We start from the raw sequence: 27,437 nt of genomic DNA on the forward strand, positions 1-27,437 counted from the left end.
CACTGATCGAGAAAGCATTTGTATCTTCTACATAGCACTCTCGCTTGAACCAGTTTATAAAGCAGTGTCAAGTTTGTAAAAATGTATTTAATATTAAAACCAAAAACATTTGTGTATTTTATATATTTAGCAAGTCACATTTTTTCTTTGGAGATTGATTATTATAAATACAAACGAGTCGGAGAACTGAACGATAAAGAAGCGTTGGATCCAGAAGTATTTCTTTACCGCACATTGTCTGCCATCCAGTGTATTTCACAATGTGCTTTAATTCCAAACTGTGAGTCGGTGTTCTACTTTCAATCATCTTGCAAAGGTTATTCTGCCGTTTATTCGCCGAGTTCTTCAAATTTGGGTTCAAAATACGGAGCCCGTTATTATATAGACAAACAAGCAAAGGCCGGAACAACCGAGAGCAACACTGAGGATACAACAACCTCATTCGAATTTGATCAGACAACAAGCATAAGTACCCAGTTTGCTACAACTAGAAACGCCATGCTAGGTAAGTATTTTTTTTCTATACACAGTGACTAACCCCAATTCACATCAAAAAGATAAATCAAGAGTTGTTTCAGTTCAAGTGGAACCCAATATAGCAGCGGATGTTTAATTATCTTGAAATGTAGTTAATTGAAGTAGTTCATCCATAACATAGGTAAAGTTAATAATTTTGATTGATCTAAACTACATTAAATACGTCTTTCAAAGGTCCTAGATCACTATTTTATTTTTCGATTTCAAAATTTAAAATGCGTCAATAAGGCACTAGTCTTCTAATTTTCAACAAAAATATATGTTATGTAAACAAAGCTGAGATCTTTTTTTAATTTTTTGTTGTTTATATTTTGAATATTCCAGATAATGCTCATTTTTATCACCAAGAACAACGCTATTCGGCGTAAACGGTTTAATACCAAGATTGCAATTTTTACACCTCTTAATAGTGCTGATTTTTTTCTCAAATATTCTTGTGCAATAATGTAGATAATTTTGTATTATGGGTTTTCAATTATCATCCTCATGTGCAAAAGATTAAAGCGTCTACGTGTACATATTTACAGATTAAACAGTATAGTAAGAACCCAAAATGCAGAGAGACAATTTACAAAAAAAAAATGCAATTCTACCTTTAATTGAATACAGACCTTTCAGTCATAAAACCAATGATGCAGGTGCCTTACGTTATAAAAACTAATGCAAATTTTGATGCTCCTCTTCTCTCTTGATCAAATCTATTGGAAACACATCCCAAGCAAAGTGAGCGAAGTAGCAAGAGACTTAATTGCAATTTCATGTCAGCCGAGTGAAGTTTTCAGTGAATCAATTATTTTTTAACAAGATCGCTAGGTGAACAAAATAGAGGATTACTGAATTGATACATGGTATATGTATTTACGATCTAGAAATACAAATCACGATTGACGCAAGTACAAATAATATCAAACTTGCATCCAACGCATTAGAAATCATAAATTTACCGAAACCCGGAAAGTCATAAAAAAACGCTTACGAGTGGTTTAATACAATGTTCGAAATAACAGTTACAACTTCACATTTCTCAATTTACATTTAACGAAATAACTACACAGATAGAATATTAAACCGTTGGCTTTCCATACAAAACACAGATTACATTTAATAAGAACATTTCCACTGGTTTATTCTCTCCAAAATACATTGTATTATGTTGTCAAATATATGCACCAAAGAAGTTAAATTATATTCCCCGCTCCGAAGTAGAGGATGCATACAGTTTAAAGGTTTGACAATACGTAACAACAGACGATTTCAATTCATTGGGAAACTGTTTATGTCACCAAAATTAGGTATCTATCTCTGTAGTGCAGTCTACTAACACGCATGTCAGGGGTTCGAACATTGCTGAGATTTTTGTTTTTATGAAAACTTTAAGTTGATTTTCTCCCAAACTGAACATTTTTCCCCCATTTTCATATTTATGCATGCTTGAATTTCATATATTTGAGAGGAAAAATTGGACTTGTATAACCAAATTCTCCAGAGGCTATGGAAGATTAATTGGTAATAAATTACGTATTAGAATTATATTTAATTTAAAAGGTTTAAGTAATTTACGTTAAAACATAGATCATAACAAGCGCAATCCAAGTTTTTTTGCGCCCTACATTGCAACTTTTAACACTTAGATCTTTAGCTCCCAGGTCGTCCATTCGATTTTTTTTCAAACCGGTAGCTACAGAACTGCAGCTATTACCGTAGCGTGCAGTTGTAATCTGAACAAAAAATGTAAATATGGAGATATCAATCATATTAAGTAAAACTTTTATTTGTTTTTAACTGCTACCTCTGTATAATAGGGAATGTTAATCAATATGGAGGGCTTGAAATACCATATAAACTATAATGATTACTGTTTGGAGAAAGTAGATCATGGCGGCACCATTCTAACTAAAACTTTAAATCGATTTTCTGTTTTAGCTGTCGTTTTTCGTGGTCACACACGCATATATAAATTATGTAAAAATCATGCAATTATTTTTACGGTGTATTGAAGTAAAGTTATATTTAAATACAGAAACTTCCATCAGTAAAATAAAAAAACATGTACATTTATGTACATAATGATGGAAGGTGGAGAAAAGCAAAAGGAGTGGATAATTTTGAAAAATCTATCTTTTTTATATTTATTACACTTTAACACATCTTTTACAATACAATCATGATTGAAAATTACCTTAAGGTTTGGAAGAGATGCTTTGTGAGAAGGTCTTTATAAAATAAAAAAAGCTTTGGTTTGTGACAAAAAACTTTCCCTGTGATTTTAAAAAGTCTTAAAATTGAATATCGGTACGTTTTAATCCCCCCGAAGATTCATTCATGATTCATCATGACTACATTACTTTCTGTAATAACGCAGAAATAAGATTTTCCGGTGGTAGTTTTCTTTATAAATTATCACTTTTGAAGTCTGGAGATCGTATAACTGTTGTTATTCCGCTGCAGTGTCTATATCGAACCGTCAGATTTTAATCTATTAAAATAATTGAACTGTTAAATAATATTATTGATTCCATCAAGTGTAGGATACTGAAAAAATGTTTTGTGTTTATTTTATAAACTGCCGCTTTTGTAAAAACATGCTTGATACTAGTCAAACACAAATTTATTTTTAAGTTTATTTTTAACAATTATAGATGAAATTTTTGAAATGGATTTACAATGTCTACAATTCTCACATTTGATAAAAATAGCCATATTGGAGGTTGTGCAGTATAATTGAAAGGCACGCTCAATTATCAAACCAGGTTGAAAATTCACAAGAGGTCTACATGCAGTGACGGGCACTCGAAAACCATGGCCCTTCGATTGACCTGTCAGAGGATCACATTTTTGCGTTTTAAGATCTTTATTTGAGTTAAGACCCTATATCAAATTTAATGTTTAAAAAATGGGAGGGGCTGGAAAAGATTCTAAAGAATCTCAGATTATTAATATCCTAGCCCCTAAAGCCAAAACATTGTAACACTTCTGTACAAATTGACCTGCTGGCCTTGAATTGTTCATTTTTTATGATATGCAGTGTTATATACAGTACACACTACATGCATATATTTATATCTACAACATACAATGTACAGGAAATTAAAGTAAATTTCCTAGGATCTGGCAGCAGTAGGATAGGTGACCTGAAATACATTACATGTTTACTATCTGCCACATTTTATCCAAATAAAAAGCCTCAGCCTCTGCTCGATTGACAGAGCAGGGGCCCGTTTCACTGAAAGGCGTACGCCCGGCGTAACTTTACGCCTGGCGTAAATCCGGACATGAGTCAAATATTTGGACTAAGGTCCGTTTCACTAAAAGGCGTAACTTTACGCCCGACCTAAGTTAAGTCAAAAATCTACGACTAGCCAAGGGTAGTCGTAACTTTTGACGTAAACATGAAATGATTGCTAATTCTGTTGCTGAGTATATCGGTGCTGACCGTGATGTTAAACTGTACAATTTGTCATGTAAATATTAATTTCATATGAAAGTAAGAAAATAGAGAGTTTTGATAGGTGGTACCAATTCTCGAATAGAAACTTTCTTACCGTGTTTTATGCACATTCTTTATAGTTGCACTTGCCGTTTACATGTTAAAACGACATATTTAGACAATCTATATATAGTTTTCTTTCGATTATTTTTATTCAATAATTTGATTTACGTTTCATATCTTTTAGTAGATTGGGCAATGAATAATGCAGAAAATATATATACACGATGCATATGTAGAGCAAAGGTGTACTTGTACAAGAAATGTTTAGCATTTCAGGCATTACATTTTTTCCCCAACTTCCACGCAAAATATGTGTGAGCGGGATATTTTTGAAATTTAAAACTCGCTAAGTGAATAAATGACTTTTATTAAGGTCTTCCGTTTCCAACGGAAGACCTTATTGTTATTGCTTTGTTTCTTTTTTAAGGTCTTCCGTTTCCAACAGAAGACCTTATTGTTATTGCTTTGTTTCTTTTTCCCTTTTATTATTTTTTTTTTCTTACGCTTTTTTGTACAAGCGATTTCTTGAAAACGGCTTGACCGATTTTCGTGAAAATTTCAGATCTTGTAGATATTGATAAAAACCTTATACATAATTTTTTATTTTAATGACGTCATTTCCGTTCTGGAGATATTGACGTTTTAGTGATTTTTAGAGGGTCATTTTGTCCTGCTATCTCCTCCTAAACGAAAAAAGATATTGAATTTAAATTTTCAGGGATTGTAGACAAAAGATTGTAGATGTGTTTAAAGGCATTTATGGTTGTCTGGCTTCAAAGGCGTCGAAGCTCGCCTGGACCCGAAAATCGAGTTTGAAAAAACGACGTAATTTTTAATGGTTTTCGTTCTTTATCTCCTTTCCTGAAAATATTTTACTATAACATATAGAGCAAATAAAATTTATATTTACAAGAGCTTTCGTTTGATAACAAGAAAAAGGGGCTGGTCCCTCAATTTAGGGGCCAAAAGGGCTCTAAAGTCTTTCTTCCATAGCCCTTTAACTGAGAAATATTTTGTAATATGTTAAAGAAGCAAAAATGTTTATCTTTCACTAAAAAAATATACATTATAAAATTTTTATTCTGCGTTACGTAATTAGGGGTTTTAAGGGGCCAGAAGTCTAAAACTTCGATCGAATATATCTCAAAAAGGACAAATATTTTGAAAAGCAATATAGAATAAAAGATGCTTAGAATGATGTTTTAAACAATATTCAATCATAAAAGTTTCGTTATCTGGCCCCAATAAGGAGATTAGGGGTCGGCCCCTAAAATGTCCTATCCCAGATAGCTCTAAAACGGCAAAGAATTTTTAAACACTTGTTGAACAAAATATGTTTAATATCAAAAGAACTTTCGTATGATGCCAAGAAAAAGGGGCTAGCACTTCAATTTAGGGGCCAAAAGGGCTCTAAAGTCTTTCTTTCATAGCCCTTTACTGAGAAATATTTTGTAATATGTTTAAGAAGCAAAAATGTTTATCTTTCACAAATAAAACTATACATTATAAAAAATTTATTATGCGTTACGTAATTAGGGGTTTTAGGGGCCAAAAGTCCAAAACTTCGATCGAATATATCTCAAAAAGGACAAATATTTTGAAAAGCAATATAGAATAAAAGATGCTTAGAATGATGTTTTAAACAATATTCAATCATAAAATGTTTCGTTATCTGGCCCCATTAAGGAGATTAGGGGTCGGCCCCTAAAACGTCCTATCCCAGATAGCTCAAAAACGACAAAGAATTTCTAAACACTTGTTGAACAAAATATGTTTAATATCAAAAGAACTTTCGTATGATACCAAGAAAAAGGGGCTAGCACTTCAATTTAGGGGCCAAAAGGGCTCTAAAGTCTTTCTTCCATAGCACTTTACTGAGAAATGTTTTGTAATATGTTTAAGAAGCAAAAATGTTCATCTTTCACTAATAAAACTATACATTATAAAATTTGTATCATGCGTTACGTAATTAGGGGTTTTAAGGGGCCAGAAGTCCAAAACTTCGATCGAATATATCTCAAAAAGGACAAATATTTTGAAAAGCAATATAGAATAAAAGATGCTTAGAATGATGTTTTAAACAATATTCAATCATAAAAGTTTCGTTATCTGGCCCCAATAAGGAGATTAGGGGTCGGCCCCTAAAACGTCCTATCCCAGATAGCTCAAAAACGGCAAAGAATTTCTAAACACTTGTTGAACAAAATATGTTTAATATCAAAAGAACTTTCGTATGATGCCTAGAAAAAGGGGCTGGCCCTTTAATTTAGGGACCAAAAGGGCTCTGTCTTTCTTCCATAGCACTTTACTGAAAAATATTTTGTTATATGTTTAGGAAGCAATATATTCATCTCACATTTATTTAACAATATATTATATTTATTTTATAATGTGCTCCGTATTAAGGGGTTTTTAATGGGTTTTAAGGGGCCAGAAGTACAAAACGTTGATAACATACCTCAAACAGAACAAATATTTTAAAAAGCATCATTTTGAAAATCAATATAGAATAAAATGCTGAGAATGATGTTCCTAACAAAATTCAACCATCAATTTTTTTTATTGTTGCTCCGATAAGGAGATAAAGGGTCAAATATCAAAGTCAAGGTCATATAACCTTCAAAAAATCGCACGGAAGACCTCCTCGTTGCTCGCAACGAGATCGTGTCTAGTCCCTTTTATTATTTTTTTTTTGACGCTTTTTTGTACAAGCGATTTCTTGAAAACGACTTGACCGTTTTCCGTGAAAATTTCAGATCTTGTAGATATTGATAAAAACCTTAAACATAATTTTTTATTTTAATGACGTCATTTCCGTTCGGGAGATATTGACGTTTTAGTGATTTTTAGAGGGTCATTTTGTCCTGCTATCTCCTCCTAAACGAAAAAAGATATTGAATTTAAATTTTCGGGGATTGTAGACAAAAGATTGTAGATGTGTTTAAAGGCATTTATGGTTGTCTGGCTTCAAAGGCGTCGAAGTTCGCCTGGACCCGAAAATCGAGTTTGAAAAAATGACGTAATTTTTAATGGTTTTCGTTCTTTATCTCCTTTCCTGAAAAATATTTTAACATTATATATAGAGCAAATAAAATTTATATTTACAGAAGCTTTCTTTTGATAACAAGAAAAAGGGGCTGGTCCCTAAAATTAGGGGCCAAAAGGGCTCTAAAGTCTTTCTTTCATAGCACTTTACTGAGAAATATTTTGTAATATGTTTAAAGGGGAAGGAAACTAAAAATATGTTGTACATTAAATCAATTAGTTATCATCTACTATAATTGTAAATCGTATTTATTTTCATTAAAACCCCCCGGAACAATGAATAAATCAATAAAATCGATCGCTTAATTTAAATTTCCCGCCGCCATGGTTGCTGCCATTGAACTTTAATCTATGACGTCACACCGTCTATTTCGATTTGTCTTATCAACATAACATCATGATATTCGCTCTAAATGACAAGTTCTGGAAAATTTGAAACAATATTGATTTGAGACCGTTCATTTACCCTTGCAAATTACAAACTAACGTCAAATGGAGCATATTCGTTGAAATCTAAAAGCGGAGGTTAGTGTCGGAGAAATCTCCGCGTAAATGTGGAAATTGTCAACAGATGCCAAGTATCATAGAAAATAGCTGCCGTCGTTATTTCGACATGGTAATTCCGACTTTAAAGAATGAATTTTAAACACCCCGATTACAATTATAACATTTATTCAGTTAGCGAAGAACTGTCATTTACTTATAAAAATGCATATATTTATGCATACAATGATACATGTATTTATTCTTTAGATTGACGTGTGAACTCAAACATTATCAATTTTGTTTAGTCGATTATTTGAGTAACAGAAAGGTATAAACCAGCGTTAATTATATTCAGAGCACAGTGTACATTCATTTGTATATGTAAACCAAACCGGAATAGATGTTGTGACGTCAAAATAATTAATTTTTTTGGTTTTTATTACAAAAGAGTTCTACACCATGTCAGCCTCCAGTAAATACGATTTCTCCAACTTCAAACGTTCATTAAAGCTTAATTACGTATTTTATTTTCAAAACAGCATGACCACATGTGATAATTTACACCACTTTATCAAAAAAAATAAATAATGTTTTTGACTTTCCTTCCCCTTTAAGAAGCAAAAATGTTTATCTTTCACTAATAAAACTATACATTATAAAAATTTTATTATGCATTACGTAATTAGGGGTTTTAGGGGCCAAAAGTCCAAAACTTCGATCGAATATATCTCAAAAAGGACAAATATTTTGAAAAGCAATATAGAATAAAAGATGCTTAGAATGATGTTTTAAACAATATTCAATCCTAAAAAGTTCGTTTTCTGGCCCCAACAAGGAGATTAGGGGTCGGCCCCTAAAACGTCCTATCCCAGATAGCTCAAAAACGGCAAATAATTTCTAAACACTTGTTGAACAAAATATGTTTAATATCAAAAGAACTTTCGTAGGATGCCATAAAAAAGGGGCTGGCCCTTCAATTTAGGGGCCAAAAGGGCTTTAAAGTCTCTCGTTCATAGCACTTTACTGAGAAATATTTTGTAATATGTTTAAGAAGCAAAAATGTTCATCTTTCACTACAAAAACTATACATTATAAAATTTTTATTATGCATTACGTAATTAGGGGTTTTACGGGTCAAAAGTCTAAATCTTCGATCGAATATATCTTAAAAAGGACAAATATTTTGAAAAGCAATAAAGAATAAAAGATGCTTAGAATGATGTTTTAAACAATATTCAATCATAAAGTTTCGTTATCTGGCCCCAATAAGGAGATTAGGGGTCGGCTCCTAAAACGTCCTATCCCAGATAGCTCAAAAACAGCAAAGAATTTCTAAACACTTGTTGAACAAAATATTATTAATATCAAAAGAACTTTCGTATGATGCCATGAAAAAGGGGCTGGCTCTTCAATTTAGGGGCCAAAAGGGCTCTAAAGTCTTTCGTTCATAGCACTTTACTGAGAAATATTTTGTAATATGTTAAAGAAGCAAAAATGTTCATCTTTCACTAATAAAACTATACATTATAAAAAAATTTATTATGCGTTACGTAATTAGGGGTTTCAAGGGGCCAAATATGCATTACGTAGTTAGGGGTTTCAAGGGGCCAAAAGTCCAAAACTTCGATCGAATATATCTCAAAAAGGACAAATATTTTGAAAAGCAATATAGAATAGAAGATGCTAAGAATGATGTTTAAACAATATTCAATCATAAAGTTTCGTTATCTGGCCCCAATTAGGAGATTAGGGGTCGGCTCCTAAAACGTCCTATCCCAGATAGCTAAAAAACGGCAAAGAATTTTTAAACACTTGTTGGACAAAATATATTTAATATCAAAAGAACTTTCGTTTGATGCCAAGAAAAAGGGGCTGGCCCTTCAATTTAGGGGCCTAAAGGGCTCTAAAGTCTTTATTCCATAGCACTTTACTTTAAAATATTTTGTAATATGTTTAAGAAGCAAAAATGTTCATCTTTAAAAAATAAAAGTATACATTATAAAATTTTTATTATGCGTTACGTTATTAGGGGTTTTAAGGGGCCAAAAGTCCAAAACTTCGATCAATTATATCATAAAAAGGACAAATATTTTGAAAAGCAATATAGAATAAAAGATGCTTAGAATGATATTTTAAACAATTTTCAATCATAAAAGAATCGTTACCTGGCCTCAATAAGGAGATTAGGGGTCGGCCCCTGAAACGTCCTATCCCAGATAGCTCAAAAAACGGCAAAGAATTTCTAATCACTTGTTGAACAAAATATTTAATATCAAAGGAACTTTCGTATGATGCCAAGAAAAAGGGGCTGGCCCTTCAATTTAGGGGCCAAAAGGGCTCTAAAGTCTTTCGTTCATAGCACTTTACTGAGAAATATTTTGTATTATGTTTAAAAAGCAGAAATGTTCATCTTTCACTAATAAAACTAAACATTATTAAATTTTATTATGCGTTACGTAATTAGGGGTTTCAAGGGGCCAGAAATCCAAAACTTCGATCGAATATATCTCAGAAAGGACAAATATCTTGAAAAGCAATATAGAATAAAAGATGCTTAGAATGATGTTTTAAACAATATTCAATCCTAAAAGTTTCGTTATCTGGCCCCAATAAGGAGATTAGGGGTCGGCCCCTAAAACGTCCTATCCCAGATAGCTCAAAAACGGCAAAGAATTTCTAAACACTTGTTGAACTAAATATGTCAAAAGACCTATCTTTTTATTTTAGGGACCAAAAGTGCTCTAACGTCTTTCTTCGATAGCACTTTACTGAAAAATATTTTGTAATATGTTTAGGAAGCAATAATGTTCATCTCACATTTATTTAACAATATGTTATAATTATTTTATCATGTGTTCCGTATTAAGGGGTTTTTAATGGGTTTTAAGGGGCCAGAAGTACAAAACTTTGATAACATACCTCAAACAGAACAAATATTTTAAAAAGCGTCATTTTGAAAATCAATATAGAATAAAATGCTGAGAATGATGTTCCTAACAAAAATCAACCATCGATTTTTTTTTGTTGCCCCGATAAGGAGATAAAGAGTCAAATATCAAAGTCAAGGTCATATAACCTTCAAAAAATCGCACGGAAGACCTCCTCGTTGCTCGCAACGAGATCGTGTCTAGTTTTTTTTCCCTTTTTTTTATATTTCATTTTTGGTGAGTAAAAGGTTTCATACTTAGGTAGTTAAACTAAGGTAAATCACAAAAGTATCTTATGTATTGTTAAAATGTAAAGGCTAAACAATAATGAAGGCTTCAACTGTGTTTTAGAATCGTCAAAAGTCCTGAAATCTTTTTGAAACATTAGATAATGTATTTATCACACGACCGATGCAAAACACTGACTCCAGTTTAAATAGATTTTATTTCGTGGGTTACATACACCTTTTCTATTAACTTATTTATACGAAGCCTCGTTCAGTATACTAAATACACATGTAAGTGTACTTGGGCAGTTTATGTTGAGTTTCCCATATATCAGACACATACATCTGTGCCTTGGATCGGATAACTTTGGTCAAACATGCACTTTAATGTATTCATGAATTAGAACTGATGGACTTTAATTATAAAGAATTTGACTATCACATTGTCCAAAAAATAGCAATATAGGCATCGTAAAACACGCCATCATTAAAAACTGGGTTACACACATTTTAAACAAAGGTAATTTGAATGTTCGGCATTTGAAAGGAACAAGTGAAAATGTACCCTTCCAATTAAATAATTTCAAAAGATTACTTCTGAAACAAATTGTGTTAAAAAAAATTAGCCTTGGAATTCATCATTTATTTCCTAGGTCATTTTTGCTCCATTATTTTACATTGACACAAATCAAAATATGAGAGTAATAAATATATTTATCCGAACCAATTGGGTTTTTTATTTTGCATGAAAAAAGAAAATTTCTTTATTTTTAATATCTACTGTATGGCTGTCCGATCGATGGTTGAATAGCTCATTACCGCATTAATTCGCTATATTTTGTATGTTTAAACAAATTCACTGATTTTTTTTTAATCATTAAGCAAGAGGAAACCAGAAAATTTCATAAAGAATATTTATACTCGGGCCATAATTGACGCATGATCAAAAGGACAATTCCAAGGGTGTTCGAAACATGGTGAAACCATCGTAGATATCGATATTAAAATAGTTCTGTTGAGTGAATAATTTTGAATGAACATATCCTATATGCTTCATCAAATATATCTTTTAAATAAAACATTTCAGCAAGTTTTGCTGTGTGACTTTGTCACTTGACAGGATTAATTTTTAACCAAAATGTACTACTTTAAATGTAACCAATTCCTGAATTTGCGGTTCTCTTTTTTCTCTCTCTCTCGCAAACACAATTGACAAGTATCTATTTATCTATCTATCTATCTATCTATCTATCTATCTACTGTTTATCATCTGTACGCGCATGTGCATAAGCTCGTTGTCAAGGACGTAAGTCTGGCCTTAACTTAGTCCGATACTAGTATTTACGGCCAGGCGTACGCCTCCTTGTGAAACAATTTACGCCGGACTAAATTTTGGCGTACGCCCTAAGGCCTAACTTAAGTTTCGTCTTATCTTTCACCTTTTAGTGACACGGGCCCGTGAACACTATGAACATTATGTGTTAGTTTATCCCCTTCAACTGTAAAAATATGGCGTCCCGCGCAACAGATTTTGTTTGTAAATTAGATTATCGATTATACGATTTTATTTTCATCGGGCACGATGTTTACCTCTGCCAGAATGAGTAGTGAACAACGATGGTAATTGATGTACAAGTTAATAAATAATCCTGCTATCAATGAGGGACATGGTGTCTTTTTCTATAGAAATATTTAAGAAACATTTCGTATATGAGAATGTAGAGATGATATATGAATGAGAGAAAAATCTAAAAATGTTTTAATACTGTGAATTGTTTGTTTGATGCGTTCGTTATAATACAATTTTACGTTTTTTGTTATCAAACTTCATGTTATTTTCATATAATGCTAAATACAACTAGAAATCAGCTTTATTTTTTCTCGAGAGCATTGGGGAGAGGGAAGCGCAAGCAGCTGGATGATGTTACAAATATTTCTTGCGATAATGATATAATTCTCTGTACTACATGTATAATAATTATTATTGTAGTACAGAGATTTGTCTTATTTCTAAAATTAATATTAAAACGTCAGACATCTGTGCCCTGGACCACCATCCACACGGTGAAATCGTACCCTGGATAAGTATTCATTGATCATATAATTAGGTACAGGTTCAAGGCTGAGAGGGAAGCATATTATTTGGTTATCCTTTGCGCATATATGTATAGTAGTACCTTGTATTATTATTTAAATTGGAAAGAAGTTCTCTTGATAAAATAAGACAAATGTATCGTGAATAGGTGCGGGATAAAATTTTAAGTTATAGAAAATGTTTGTGCAAGCCATGGGCCTTCTTGTCATTAACCTTACGATATTATTGCTCAGACGACGATGAGCCGTGTGTAAACATTCACCCTAAGAACAGTATGGACAAATCTTGCGATTAAATCACTTAGTTATACATGTACATTTACATACAGCATGGACGACAACATACCCCGGTTTAAAATGTTTAGGCCAGTTAGACTATTGACTCAACAATTCCAATTTCTAAACAATCATAATTGGTATTAATAAATACGGACAATATGTGTTTGTAAAACACCGATACCCTGCGTGACATCAGAGACATAAAAAAACATTTGTGTTTATGTTATTTATGTCTCTGTTGGCGTTTAATGTCATGATTTATCATACAAAAGTAGACTGGACTCCAGTATCAATGTCATATTAAAGATTTCAAAAAAATGTTAGCTGATGCATGTACAAAGAAAATAAAAGCAAAAGCTCTAACCCCTCAAAGTTATAGCAAAATAGACAATGTCCATTGTCAAATTATGAATTGAAAATGAAATGCAAAGAACTTTGGTTCGTGTAACTGAAGAATAAATCTGCGATTTATAAAGCTCTACCGCCTACCGTTATAAAAGTATAAACTATTTGTCAAGGTAATTACTATCGGGGTCGAAATTTCTTGACATAAATGTAAGCGATAATGCTTTAAAATAAAGAAATATCGACGTCATTTGAGTGTTTTACTACGGGAAGATTTTACTTGGAATAAAAGAGATGAGATGGACGCGCGGGTGCGCCGACGCGCTAAATACAATAAAATTAGCCAAAAATATAACGTTCAATGCAATTTTACTACATGGCCGGTCTTATGCCCCAAACCTATGGGTCATGATCTTCACAATTCAGCAAAAGTATATGCAAAATCTTTCTCCAAAGCATAATCTTCTCTCCGGTTTGTCCAATCTGGCTCATAGAATGCCTATATGTCCAAGGGAGTGAAGTGATCTTGACTGATGTTTGTAGGTCCAGGTCACATCAGACCACGAAAATTCCCTAGTTTTCATAGCATATATACTCATTTTAGCTCTTTTCAGCATAAACAGAGCTTTTGACTAAAGGAAGCGCAGTGACCAAGATTCATGGACAAATGTGAAAATCATTACAGATCTCTCGTAATTCACTTTTAGACCATAAATTATTTCCCATTTGTTAAATCTTGTATCAGATTTAACAAAATATTGCCAGTGGGAAAGGGGGAATAAGATTGAACCAAAAGTTATATGCCAACTGGAAAGCTTTTAAGTTATAAAACCAAAGTGAAAACACAAATATTCTCTGAAATGCTTTTCATTCTATTGTCAATTACTTAAGTGGAACCCTTTGAGATGGTCATCATCTCAATGGTTTCTTGGCTTCCGTGCTATGTAAAGCGAGAAGAAATTGTGAAAAGAATTAATTCATTTTCACTACATAACCATTTGGCCGCATCCTATTTCTGGAACCCCTGACTCAGAGGCAATTAATTTCACAATATAGGTAAAGCATATCCCAAGAAATTTATGCCGCACGTTTTCTCAAATTGTTCTTTATCAATATATACATCTGGGTTCAAACGATGTTCACTCAATACTTTTATAGTATAAAAAAATCACAAGACTTCCTTTTTCAAACGCCCCCTCTAGCTTTTCAGATTTCAATACACGTCTAAAAATAAGAATTCTACGGGGAATTCCACTCTAGACATCAAATATCAGAAAATAGATTTTGATTAATTTTTTTTTTTAGTTCAAACCGTGTCCAATGTCTTTAAAGGAAATATTAGACATGTGCATAGAGTTTTCTTTGAGCAGGTTTGTAGCTCCCGGGTCTAAAAACAAAATCGGTTGAACGATCTGCGTGTTCAACTGTTGCAATATACGGTTTACTGTTGTTTTTGACTAATTGATTACTCTGTACAAATATTAAATTTCAAAAAACTTCATTGGAAATTTAAAAACATACCCTATACAATTATTGTTGTTTCTGAGGTCAATACGATGATTTATCTATTCGAGAAGTACGATATTCACCGAGCCGGAGGCGAGGTCAATAATATACGTCGACGGTAGCTAAATCATCATGTATTGATCGAAAAAAATACCAGCAATAATCATTTTATTTTATTATCAGCGATGAATTTATACACTCATATCTCAAGCATGGATTATGGTTTGAAGCGATCTGCAAATGAAATAAACTTAATTTTCGGAGACTGGAAAGCGTGTACAATGAACATTTATGTTTATTATATCTATAAAATTCCAACCAAATTGTACTCTACAGTTTAAATATAAAATCCTTGGCTTCAAAATGCAACAATATTACATACAGTAATTTATGTACATAAATAGTAAAACGAAGAAAAATGGAAATAAAGGTTAAGCTTCGAATTTATTTTATTATCTTCAATCCTCGTAACCCTTCTTTGAATAAATAAAAACAGTAAACCGCCTAAGATTTCCGAACATTTGTTACAAAATACCATGGTCAGTATCATGAATGGCCTTTAAAGAGCACTGTTTAGTATTAAACATAAGCACATTTTAACCGGGATTTCCGAAGGAAGAATACGGTTATTGAAATCTATACTACTATATTAAAATAGACTCGAATTTTGTGTCTTTAATGCCGATTAATCGGAAGGATTACTGTCTTTTGTTTTATATATTTTAATCATCATTGGTACTTGAAGATTACAATTTGTTTTTTTTTTTCAGTTAAGCTTCGCTAATTAATAATCAACGAAAATTCCTCATAAAATTCCGAAAATCATCTGGGTTTTTTGTATTTTACAATCTTGCGCTTTCGCAATACATTCACGCTAACAAGATCTTTAATTTTTATGTTTCCACAATATCATATTTGCATAAATAAACTCAGAAATGATAATACAAAAACGGGTAAATTTTCATTGGAAATTTGCTATATATTCTGTTCGTATTTATAAATGATTTCTTATGAGAGAAAGTACAAAATACTGTATACAGAGTTATTTTCGCCCAATGTTATTTTCGCCCTTCTACATTTCCAAACAGTTACGCCCCGTCATAAATTGGAGCATTGGAATTCGCCCAGTTTTAAATACGCCCGCTGATAACGATGACAAAAGTGGCGAAAATAAAACGGGGGCGAATATTTCCCTGTATACAGTAACAAAAATACATTTCAACTAAGTACTTACTTTTTTCTTCGAGATGACAAAAACTTTTTGATTGCATGCAAAAAAAATTCACAATATATTTCTTAGTAGAGTAAAGATAGAATATGTTTTATCGTAAAAATGAATGATGTCCTACGGACCCAGCTTTACGATAAAATGCATTCCGTTTATTGTCTCTGTAGCAAAAAAAAATACGTGTACGTTGGAAAAAAGTGTTGAATTCTTCCATAATTATCTCCAAAATCGTTCCGGAACGATTCTGCAATTTTCTGCTACACTGCGGGTATATGGGAGGCATTCCAACTGTGATGAGGGCCTTTCCCGAGACACAGATTATTCAAACTAAGGAAAGTGTAGTGAAATTAATAGCATTATTGTAGGCTTGTAGCTTTGTTATGTAGATAACAATAATACGGTGTGTCGATGTACCTATTTCGTAAATGTCCGGTATGCAATGTCAACCCGTGCACGCACGGGTCAAAGTCTAGCAGTTTAAATGACGGGCGGGTGGCTCTCGAAAATGTACCCATACTGTACGAATAATCCCTCCTACAGTTTCTAAGATATAAATTGTTTGTTTTGTTGATCATTTGTAAATACGTGCAAATTATTTGGATTTCGATATTTTGTTAAATATACTAGCGGTAGAAGGTATCCATGATTTTGCAGATTCTTGCATATAAAATAACCATGATATTGTACAGATAACTCCTCTGACCCTTTTCAAGATAAGTTTTTGTACTGCATATGGAGTCCCCATTTCTCTTAATAGGTAGTGTTTATCAATTCAGAGCTGACAAATGGATTATGGATACTTTTCATACAAACGAAGTTACCATTTGCTGTCACATTGACAGCTTCTTTCTTGAATTTAACTATGTAAAGATAATGTTTCTTAGAAATTCCTTTTTCAAAGTCAATCGCATTACAAGGAATACATGTTCTTGTTCAGGATTACGTTTACTCAGATCAGGAGCGAATAAAAATCCACTATTAGGAATGAAAAACTACTTATTGTACATTATAGCCCAACTGTCGGGTGCTAGTTATCACTTTTAAATACCTTTTTTATGCTAGTGACCTCTGAATGTTGTCAAAATTGTTCAAACTTCCCAAGGTTCTCTTTATTTTACAATGATTAGAAATAATACAAGAGGCCCATGGGCCACATCGCTCACCTGAGATACAATGGGCGTTCAAAAGATAGTGTGCCATATGGTCCCTCGGTAGAATAAAAAATTATATTGTAAAGTAATCGAATTTTACACCTATTTTTCCATCTTTGACACTGTACCTTCATGAACTACTATTTTTTACCAGAATAAGAAAATCCTACGCAAGATATAATTTAAAAACTAAACATTTGGTAGGGGTACACTGTTAAGTTGTTAACTTCCAATTCCCTATATTTTCGTTCTGCCCCCCCCCCCCCCCCCCACACACTTTGTAAAGTGATCAAAATATATGAGAGGATATAGGTACATTTTTTTCATCAACTACTTACTAGTTATTGTATTTTTTTTAAAAAATATAATAGTAATTGTTTTTTATTTTAAAAATCCTACATGTATAGATGTGAAGAAGAAAATTGTACCTCAATGTGCTCAATTCCTCAAATTAAAAACATTAAAAATTTTATTTGTCTTCTCCATTATAATTAAATGACTGTTATTTACTTCGCGTACAAACCAGGATAATTTTCCGCTGTGATATTTTCTTAGGAATAGCGATAATTACTTTATCCCCGCAATAGAAATGTGTCAGAACTATGGAAACTGTTTTAAAGATGTCGTTTTTATTTACTCGTGTCCGAAAAACTATCAAAATTAATGTAGATTTCACATTATTTATTGTATAAAGAGGGGGCCCCAGAGAGTAGGTATATACAGAATAAGAGGGGGCCCCAGAGAGTAGGTATATACAGAATATCATTCTTTTATTTTGTTTGTACAAGTATTTAACATACTTTAATTCATATAGAATTTCTAATGTTCAACCAAAATTTCAGCGTCAATCGTAGAATTATAAGCAAGATACAGAGCTCACAGTTCGCCTAGGTTTGAGTCATATTTTGTTCACATGAGTTTTTTACATTCAGCTTAAGATTTTTAACTTGGTATTTCCTATTCAGCATTTAAAATGGAAAAAAAAATGGCCTAAGATTTTCAATTCTTTTATTCACTCAAGACCAGATCACTGGTATTTAAGGTTCAAAATCAGTTTATACAAATGTACACACACACAGTCAAGGATCACATGTATAGTAGGAGTAAAAATGACGAAAAAAGGTTAAGTTTACAATACAATAAGTTGTTAAAGTTGGTTACTGGAAGAATAGATTTTGAAAATTTTTAAATAAATATTGACAATTTTTCTTTTACTTTTTTAATCTTTAGTTTTTAAGATCTGTGCAAACATAGAATTGTGAGCAAATCTCTGTATCTTGCTTATAATTCGAAGCTTAACACTCAAATATGGTTAGTAAATAAAAATTGTAAACAATTAAATACAAGAAACATGCACTATAACAAATAAAGAACACAATTTATTTTTTCGAAATGAATCATATAATTATATACATGTATATACTTATATACATGTATATACTTACATACATGTATTTCCGTCAGCGATATCAAACTCTGTTTAAACCGAATAAGAAACATGCACTATAACAAATAAAGAACACAATTTATTTTTTCGAAATGAATCATAAATATACATGTATATACATGTACTTACATATTTCCGTCAGCGATATCAAACTCTATTTAAACCGAATAAACTCAAGAAAATGCCGAGCATCTCAACAAAACCTATTGCATTAATCTACCATTACGCAAAAGATAATGCCGAATACCGATAGATATGAATTGTATTTCAGTACTTTATTGATACATCAGATATCGATTTTGCTTAATTTGTGCAGGTAAACAGTTAACTGTTTGATTTACCGAAGTCTCTGTTTGATTTGATACGTAAATATCACGAAATACAGAGGATAGTTCCTAGGTTACAAAGCATAAATAATGAAAACGAAACGAAAATCAGAACAAGCTTAACACCAACGTCATGTATGAAAACTGTGAACGCATTGAAATATTAAGCCTCAATTTATTTCACTAATCGGCACCAATATATTTTGCATGTTTCAAAAATTTCCCTTCATACGCGAACTGTTGCACAACAAGCAAATTCATCATAGTCAGATCGACTCTCAGGTGAGCTAAAACGATTTGTTGGTTGGAAAATGATAAAATAGCTTTACTAAATTCCTATTTCAATAAAAAGATTTAAGCTCATATTTTAAATTAAAATTAGACCGAATTTCCTCTTTCAATTCTCAAATTCTATCCATTTTTGACCGAGTTTGACAAATAAAATGACTAATAGGAGCTCCAAACCATTGATAACCTAAAACTAGTTCATTGTTTGTATTCTGTTGACATTAACTTTATGTAAGGTCAATGATCAAATTTTCGAGCTAATCTATCTGGAATTAATTTTACGTATTTTAAAGCGCCCAAGCAAGCCATATAAAATTATACTCGAAAAAATACCATCATAAAACATGTAAAATGATATGGAAAAACACGTAGAAACTATTGCAATTTTATTGCTGCAAAAAGTTTTAAAGAGAAAATAAGAAAAATGAAAAATAAAATAGTCCGAATTTCTTGTTTCAATTTTGTCTACCTTTGTCGTTGCATATCTTCCTCAAATATTCAAAACATGGATATTAATATCGATATTTATTAATAACATTGTTATTTTGTATTTTTAAAACAATTTTGACCTCAGGTATTGAACTTTGTAAAAATGTTTTTTGAAATCTCAACCCCTGAGTAAACGTAATCATTAATTCTGTACACCGAGAGCCAAACTCCACCTGATGCAACTATCACTCAAAGTGTCGATGAGTCTGCTTTATTCCTTAATTTATTTAAGAGAGGGGTACATTGACAATTTTGAGTGAGAAAATAATTGAATAATTGGAAAAATAGAATTTTTTGAAAATACAGTAACTAACAAAATTAATTTTAAAAATGTTAAACTTTTGTTTATTTTCTGTTTGAAACTTGAATAGACCTGCAAAAATTACCTGTACGTTAGGCTATTTCCCCAATTGTCCCAAGTATCTTTAGATTGGACTAGGGCTCTTCTTTCAGTTGCATCTTATATCAATCTTACTGACGTTAAAGAATCTACAGTGTAGTAAAGATAGCTGAAGATTCAGTAAGAGATAAACTTTTGATTTAGAACTGCATCAGAAGTTAAAGGTGCTCAGTCCGATTCTATAATTGTGCACGAATTTAAACGATTATTATGCTAAGTATGTTTATAATAATGCAAAAGTTTTCCCAATCAATCAGCCATATTTTAATAAAGAAAATGATGCACAAAATTTGTCCAAAACAAACGTTACACAAAATGGTATCGCGTTTTTTCGCCTCATATTAAAATTTGCATCCGAGGTCGAGCTCGAGACGGATATCATTGTATTGCGTAATTTGTTAAGAAGTATGTATCAAATCAACATTATTATAATCAGATTCTAATTATTTTACATAATATCATGCGTGTTTCACAAGAAGACAAACATAATTATTTAATAGATTTTGTTGCTTTACAGTTATTCAACAATAAAGTTAATTCAATTGTTAAAAGGCAATTGTTCTAGCGTAACTTTGCATGGATTATATTTTCAAGGCTTATCTCAACAGTCTATGGGATAATCAGTTCAAACTGCATTGTAGAAAACAGCTATTCTTGCTGTTACAAATTTAATCCCTCTTTAATCTGACTTTTGACCAATTTACTAGTATCAAAATAATGGATTTATTTATAAACGACATGTAATTATAGGCATGAAATGATTTATTTTCGGCGTCGTCGTTTCAAGAACTCCATCAGTTGAGCGAACAAAATATCGTAACGCGCGTTAGCCAATTTGTCTTCTCATTTGACAGCAGTTATTGATATGACATAAAAAAAAATAAATCACCCAATGATATATAATAACAATAATCTATATACGTTTTCCAAGAGCGCCAGAGTACGACTCCATCGTGTATAATTCCATCATTATTTCATTTTCTTTCAGATCTATGTAATGCTCTTGGTCCTATTGGTTATATTTGGGATGAATCACTTAAAATGTGTTATCATCTAAACACCATCGAGCTGATTGCCGTTGACGCCATCGCAAGATGCCAGTCGGAGCATCCAAACAGTCGTCTCTTGTTGATAGACTCGGATGAAATTTACAATTTTGCTGTTTCAATTATCGGTAAGAATTAGGTTAAAATATCATGGAATTCAAAATGCAATTACATGTAAATTTGTTGTTTTGTAAAAGTTTGTCTTTTCTTCTGCGTTAATGATGTCTTATCTGTATGTTAATCATGTTCTTACATGTAGGTATGCACTTGTTTATAATAATCTGAATAAAACGCATTACATCATAAATATTGATTTCATTCCTGACAGCCATTGGCCAACGAGGTCAGAACTATTTTTACAACAATTGCAGGGTCGCCTAACAACATGGCTCAACCTATCAGCATCATACTAAACATCATAGAAATGGTAACGTAACCATCACAAAAGGTCCCTCTCACCGTATTGTCCCTATGACAGGAAATATGAATTTTTATATGTCCTTGACCTATTACTTACAAAATTTATAGTTGGCACAAAACTTAAATTCAGTCTCATTAATCTGTACCCATATACATTTTTGTTAAATCTGAGCAAGATTAAGCAAACGGGAAAAGGAGTTATTGTCTAAAACTGGATTATGAAGAGATCTGCTAAGACCTTCAAATTTGACTTGGGTCAAGGCCAATGCACGCCCTTTACTAGAAAGCTCTGTTAATGTGAAGTATGGGCCAAATAAAGATAAGTTAAGGGTTTCATGCTCTGAAAAAAGGATTTTTTGCGTTGTCCGATTTGACTTCGACCTACAAACATAACTCAAGATCACTGCACACCCTTTGACCAAAGGCATCATTCGAGTAAAGTAGGAGCAAGATTGGACGAAGAGGTTATGCTACCGACTCATTCAACACACACTATTAACACCATATTATTTTCATATATAATTTTTGGGTGTTGATTTTAATCAACTCTCCTATGCAGTTACTCTGGCAAAACGAAAGTGAAACAGTGTTTGGATCTAAGCACAAATCATCACCGCTGAGAAGAAGTAGATCTTGAAAATAATAGATAAATTCGGGGAACTGTATGCTGTACCATTGTTTTTCAAAAGAAACTTTTTTTATAAATACCCAGAGATTACTAAGATTTTATATAGTACGAGCAATTTAATTGTTTTTTGTAGTTGCATGTATTCCTACGCCAGAGTTCAATATAGTCTCGTTCAACCAGACGCTCGGCTGTCTCCGTAAATCCCCGACAAGCAGAGAGTCTCTCTTGGTAGTCGGAGATTTACGGAGAGTTCAATATTTATTGGATCAAGACGTGTACAATTGTTTAGAAAGATTTCGATTACTGATACACAGTTTGATGGAATTAAGGATGACGTTTTCTCAGAATGAAAAAAAATCCACTGATAATAATGAAAAACCATCTATTGTTTCTTATAGACCTTTTCTTGTATTGTTATTTTTCACTTTCAGAAAAGTAGGTCAATGACGTACTTCTTGAGTTAATGGCCATTGAATATTTAATTGAAAAATCACGAAAAATCCCATAAAATTTTACTCTACGATTGAGATTTTCTTAATTATAGAAATATTACAAATAATTAAACACTTTAAAAAATAAGATACAGTTTATGAATGGTAGTGGCACTAAATAAGTACACAGCATTAAGATTTCAGCAACAATTTTAAGAAATAATCCAGTCCGAATTTCCTCTATCAGTTTTCAAATCCCTTCCCATTTTTGATCCAATTTTACAAAAAATTGAATGATAATAATACAAAAACATTTATGGTATTGAACTACTTATATTGACCTTATTCTGTTGTCATAAACTTAATATGAGGTCAATGATCAAAATTTTGAGATATGGTGTCTTTAATCGTTTTTAAGCATTTTTCAATATTATTATAATTCGTGCCATAAGATTATTTTAATGAATAAGGGAGGTAAAACCAACGGAAAATTGCAAAACTACATAGACTTAAATATAAAATCCTAACTTTTAATAATAGACTAGTACTGCTGCCAATAAACTTTTAGCAGAAAACAAAATCTGCAAAATTTAGTCCGAATTTCCTGTTTGGCTAAAAGTCAATTTTTGATTGAGCCTAATTCCATAATAAAGTAAAAATATTGAATGTTTTGTCAATAATAATTCATTTCATAAATACTTTTTGTGTTTAGAACAAATTTTACTCATTACATTGAACTTTATAACAATCGGAATTTGAGAACCCAAACCCTGAGTAAACAACACCCTTAATTCTATCGTTAAATATTACATAACATGATTATGATATGAGGTTTTCTCGAAATTCTTACCGGAAAAGTTCGATAATTCATATTATAACAAGTGAAAAGCTGTCAATGTGACAGCAAACCGGGTTTTCTTTTATGTAAACTGTATCCATAATCCATGTCAACCCTTATCCAGTGAAATGGAGTACCCTACATGTATATGCTACATTTTGCCAAAAAATGACTAAGTTCAAAAGCTAGTATTTTTTCGAGAAATTATTGGAAATCAAAATCCTAGCAATATGCACACCTCTGATATATGTACAATTGATCTGCAAAAGAACAACTTCCTATCTTGAGAACTGTAGGAGGAGTTATCCGTACAATGAGGGTACCCTATATGCAACATTTTGCCAAAAAATGACTAAGTTCAAAAGCTGGTATTTTTTCGATAAATATCGGAAATCAAAATCCTAGCAATATGCACACCTCTGATATATGTACAATTGATCTGCAAAAGAACAACTTCCTATTTTGAAAACTGTAGGAGGAGTTATCCGTACAATGAGGGTACCCTATTTGCAATATTTTGCCAAAAAATGACTAAGTTCAAAAGCTGGTATTTTTTCGATAAATTATCGGAAATCAAAATCCTAGCAATATGCACACCTCTGATATATGTACAATTGATCTGCAAAAGAACAACTTCCTATCTTGAGAACTTTAGGAGGAGTTATCCGTACAATGAGGGTACCCTATATGCAATATTTTGCCAAAAAATGACTAAGTTCAAAAGCTGGTATTTTTTCGATAAATTATCGGAAATCAAAATCCTAGCAATATGCACACCTCTGATATATGTACAATTGATCTGCAAAAGAACAACTTCCTATCTTGAGAACTTTAGGAGGAGTTATCCGTACAATGAGGGTACCCTATATGCAATATTTTGCCAAAAAATGACTAAGTTCAAAAGCTGGTATTTTTTCGATAAATTATCGGAAATCAAAATCCTAGCAATATGCACACCTCTGATATATGTAAAATTGATCTGCAAAAGAACAACTTCCTATCTTGAGAATTGTAGGAGGAGTTATCCGTACAATGAGGGTACCCTTTATGCAATATTTTGCCAAAAAATGACTAAGTTCAAAAGTTGGTATTTTTTCGATAAATTATCGGAAATCAAAATCCTAGCAATATGCACACCTCTGATATATGTACAATTGATCTGCAAAAGAACAACTTCCTATCTTGAGAACTGTAGGAGGAGTTATCCGTACAATGAGGGTACCCTATATGCAATATTTTGCCAAAAAATGACTAAGTTCAAAAGCTGGTATTTTTTCGATAAATTATCAGAAATCAAAATCCTAGCAATATGCACACCTCTGATATATGTACAATTGATCTGCAAAAGAACAACTTCCTATCTTGAGAACTGTAGGAGGAGTTATCCGTACAATGAGGGTACCCTATATGCAACATTTTGCCAAAAAATGACTAAGTTCAAAAGCTGGTATTTTTTCGATAAATTATCAGAAATCAAAATCCTAGCAATATGCACACCTCTGATATATGTACAATTGATCTGCAAAAGAACAACTTCCTATCTTGAAAACTGTAGGAGGAGTTATCCGTACAATGAGGGTACCCTTTTGGCGCCCGCCCGCCCATCCGCCCGCCCGCCCGCCGCCCGCCCGCCATTTTCACCATTTTAATAACCGGATTTTTCCGTTGGAAAACCCGGTTAAAAATGTGCGTAATTCAAATGCAGATTAGAAACTACTTGCCACGCCAAATAACTTATCGTTGATTTTAAAATTGATAATAATAAATTAAACCAAATCCCGACAGTACTTCAGTACTGTAATTGTTCTTCTGACTCATTAGAACTTACCACATATACAAAATAACTATTTTGTAGATACGTTTAACACTGGACCGATATATCTACAAGGAACTAGGTCAGGACCCAACTTTATTGACGATGACGGACAGGTTATAACCTACTTCAACTGGGATGCGGGAGAACCTGGTAGTGGTACCTACCTTCGCACTGACACCAGTTCACGTTTACAAGAGGCATCCAGCGGAGGGAGCGCTTATAAGTTCATTTGTCGTTTATACTGAAAATCTAGACTCTCGTAAGTTAAAGGGGCTTGGTCACGATTTTGGTAAAATATGATTTTTTGTTAACAGTGCTTCACTAGGGCATTTTTAATGGGCAACCAAAATTTGAGTGTCAATCGTTGAGTTACAAGCGAATTACTGAGTTACAATTCTTTGCAATGCAAACAAAGCTTTTGTTTACATTTTGAATGTTGACGTGAAAATTCCAGTTTTAGACTTAAAATGAATGTGTTAAATATTAGAAACTGTCTAGCTATGCCTAAAATGAATAAGAAGATAAACAAATTACTTTGAAAAAGATTTTTACTTGTATATTGAGCCTGTTTAAACAAAAACAGGGCACACGCCTTGTTTACATGACAAAGATTTAAAACTCTACGACTGACTCTCAAACGTCTTCTAATCACTAGAAATGCTTTTTTAAAGCATTGTAATTAATAAAAACAGAAAAATAAAATTTGACCAAAATCGTGACTATGCCCCTTTAAAAAAGAATTTCAAGACTGACACGAATGCACGTTTACAAAAGGATTTTGGGAACTAAAATTTGGAAATTTATATCCCGATTGCATTGAACAGTCAAGATTTTCCAGAGTACCATTTAACACTACTGTTGATACAATGCTGTTTTACCGTCATTCGTATTATGTGTTAAAGTCATTTGAAAAGGTTTGTATATCACCTGTCGTATTTAGCTGCAGGTCTGTAGCTCCCGGTCTGAAAAAAAAATACTCGCCATCAAACTAGGAAGGTATAAATTATATATTTCCCCTTTGTTTGGGACTGTCGTTTTAAGTAAAAAGAAAAGTAATGTTCGAAAAACCACTTGTTTCTGAGAAATATTAGTCGATGTTGTAACGAAAGGTATATATGCCTGTAAGTAGAAACCCGATTCACCCCGTTCGTAACGCATTTAACACTCGGGAAGTTTATTTCGTTTTTAGTGAGTCATTATCTGAAATACTTTAGATGTAATTTATTGTTAGTAAGACACATTCCATGTGTATTAGACTTTGAAATAGTTGTACCTGTATTACAGTGAATTTAACGCAATAACGACAACGGTGAGATATTTGATACCAATGTTTTGCCATTGATAAGTAATCATAACCGTATGCTTGTTCGACGCTTCATAAATATTTTTAGATCCAAGAATTATTTAAGACCAAAACATAATGAATGTGTAACCTGTAAGAGTAGTTTTTGTATTTATTTACCGGTAGATAGTAATCAAGTAGCTCTTTACGAAACCCTAAAACAACACTATAAAACTGGAATATAACTTAACAAGCACAGTTGAAAATATATGTGGAAATACGTTGAAAGAAGAATGTTTTCATTGATATTATATTTATATTTCATTATGAAAACTTTCACACGGGTGATGTGCCCTAAAACAGCTGACATAGTTCTCCCACTTTATTCAGAAATTGTTCAGAAAAAATTGAAAGGGACGAAAATTGTTAACTTTTTGTATTAACACAGTTGTGGTATTGTAGTTATTGTTTGCATTATCTAAAATTGAAAGCTCTCTGTTTTTATAATGTAACATTTAATGTGTTGACTCAGGTTGGGCATTGATTGTTTTATTCAATAATCAGATGGAATTTGACTAAAAAGGCCGCCATAGATTTAAATCACCTTGTTCATTTTGTCCAATAGTGAATGTCTGAGACCGCCGTCTTTTCACCACATTTGAATAGGATTGACGCAAATGACGCCTAAAATTTGATTTTCATACCAAAATA

At 32.3% G+C, this 27,437-nt stretch overlaps 1 long non-coding RNA gene across 1 annotated transcript; it reads left to right on the forward strand.

Annotated features, from left to right (window-relative positions):
• On the forward strand, nt 1–27,437 carry LOC117687528 (uncharacterized). The gene is made up of 3 exons (XR_010714164.1): nt 1–505; nt 21,254–21,439; nt 25,484–27,437. It is a non-coding gene; the product is annotated as an uncharacterized lncRNA (long non-coding RNA).

This window comes from Magallana gigas, chromosome 5 (genome assembly GCF_963853765.1).
Source record: "Magallana gigas chromosome 5, xbMagGiga1.1, whole genome shotgun sequence".
In the NCBI taxonomy this organism is placed as follows: domain Eukaryota; kingdom Metazoa; phylum Mollusca; class Bivalvia; order Ostreida; family Ostreidae; genus Magallana; species Magallana gigas.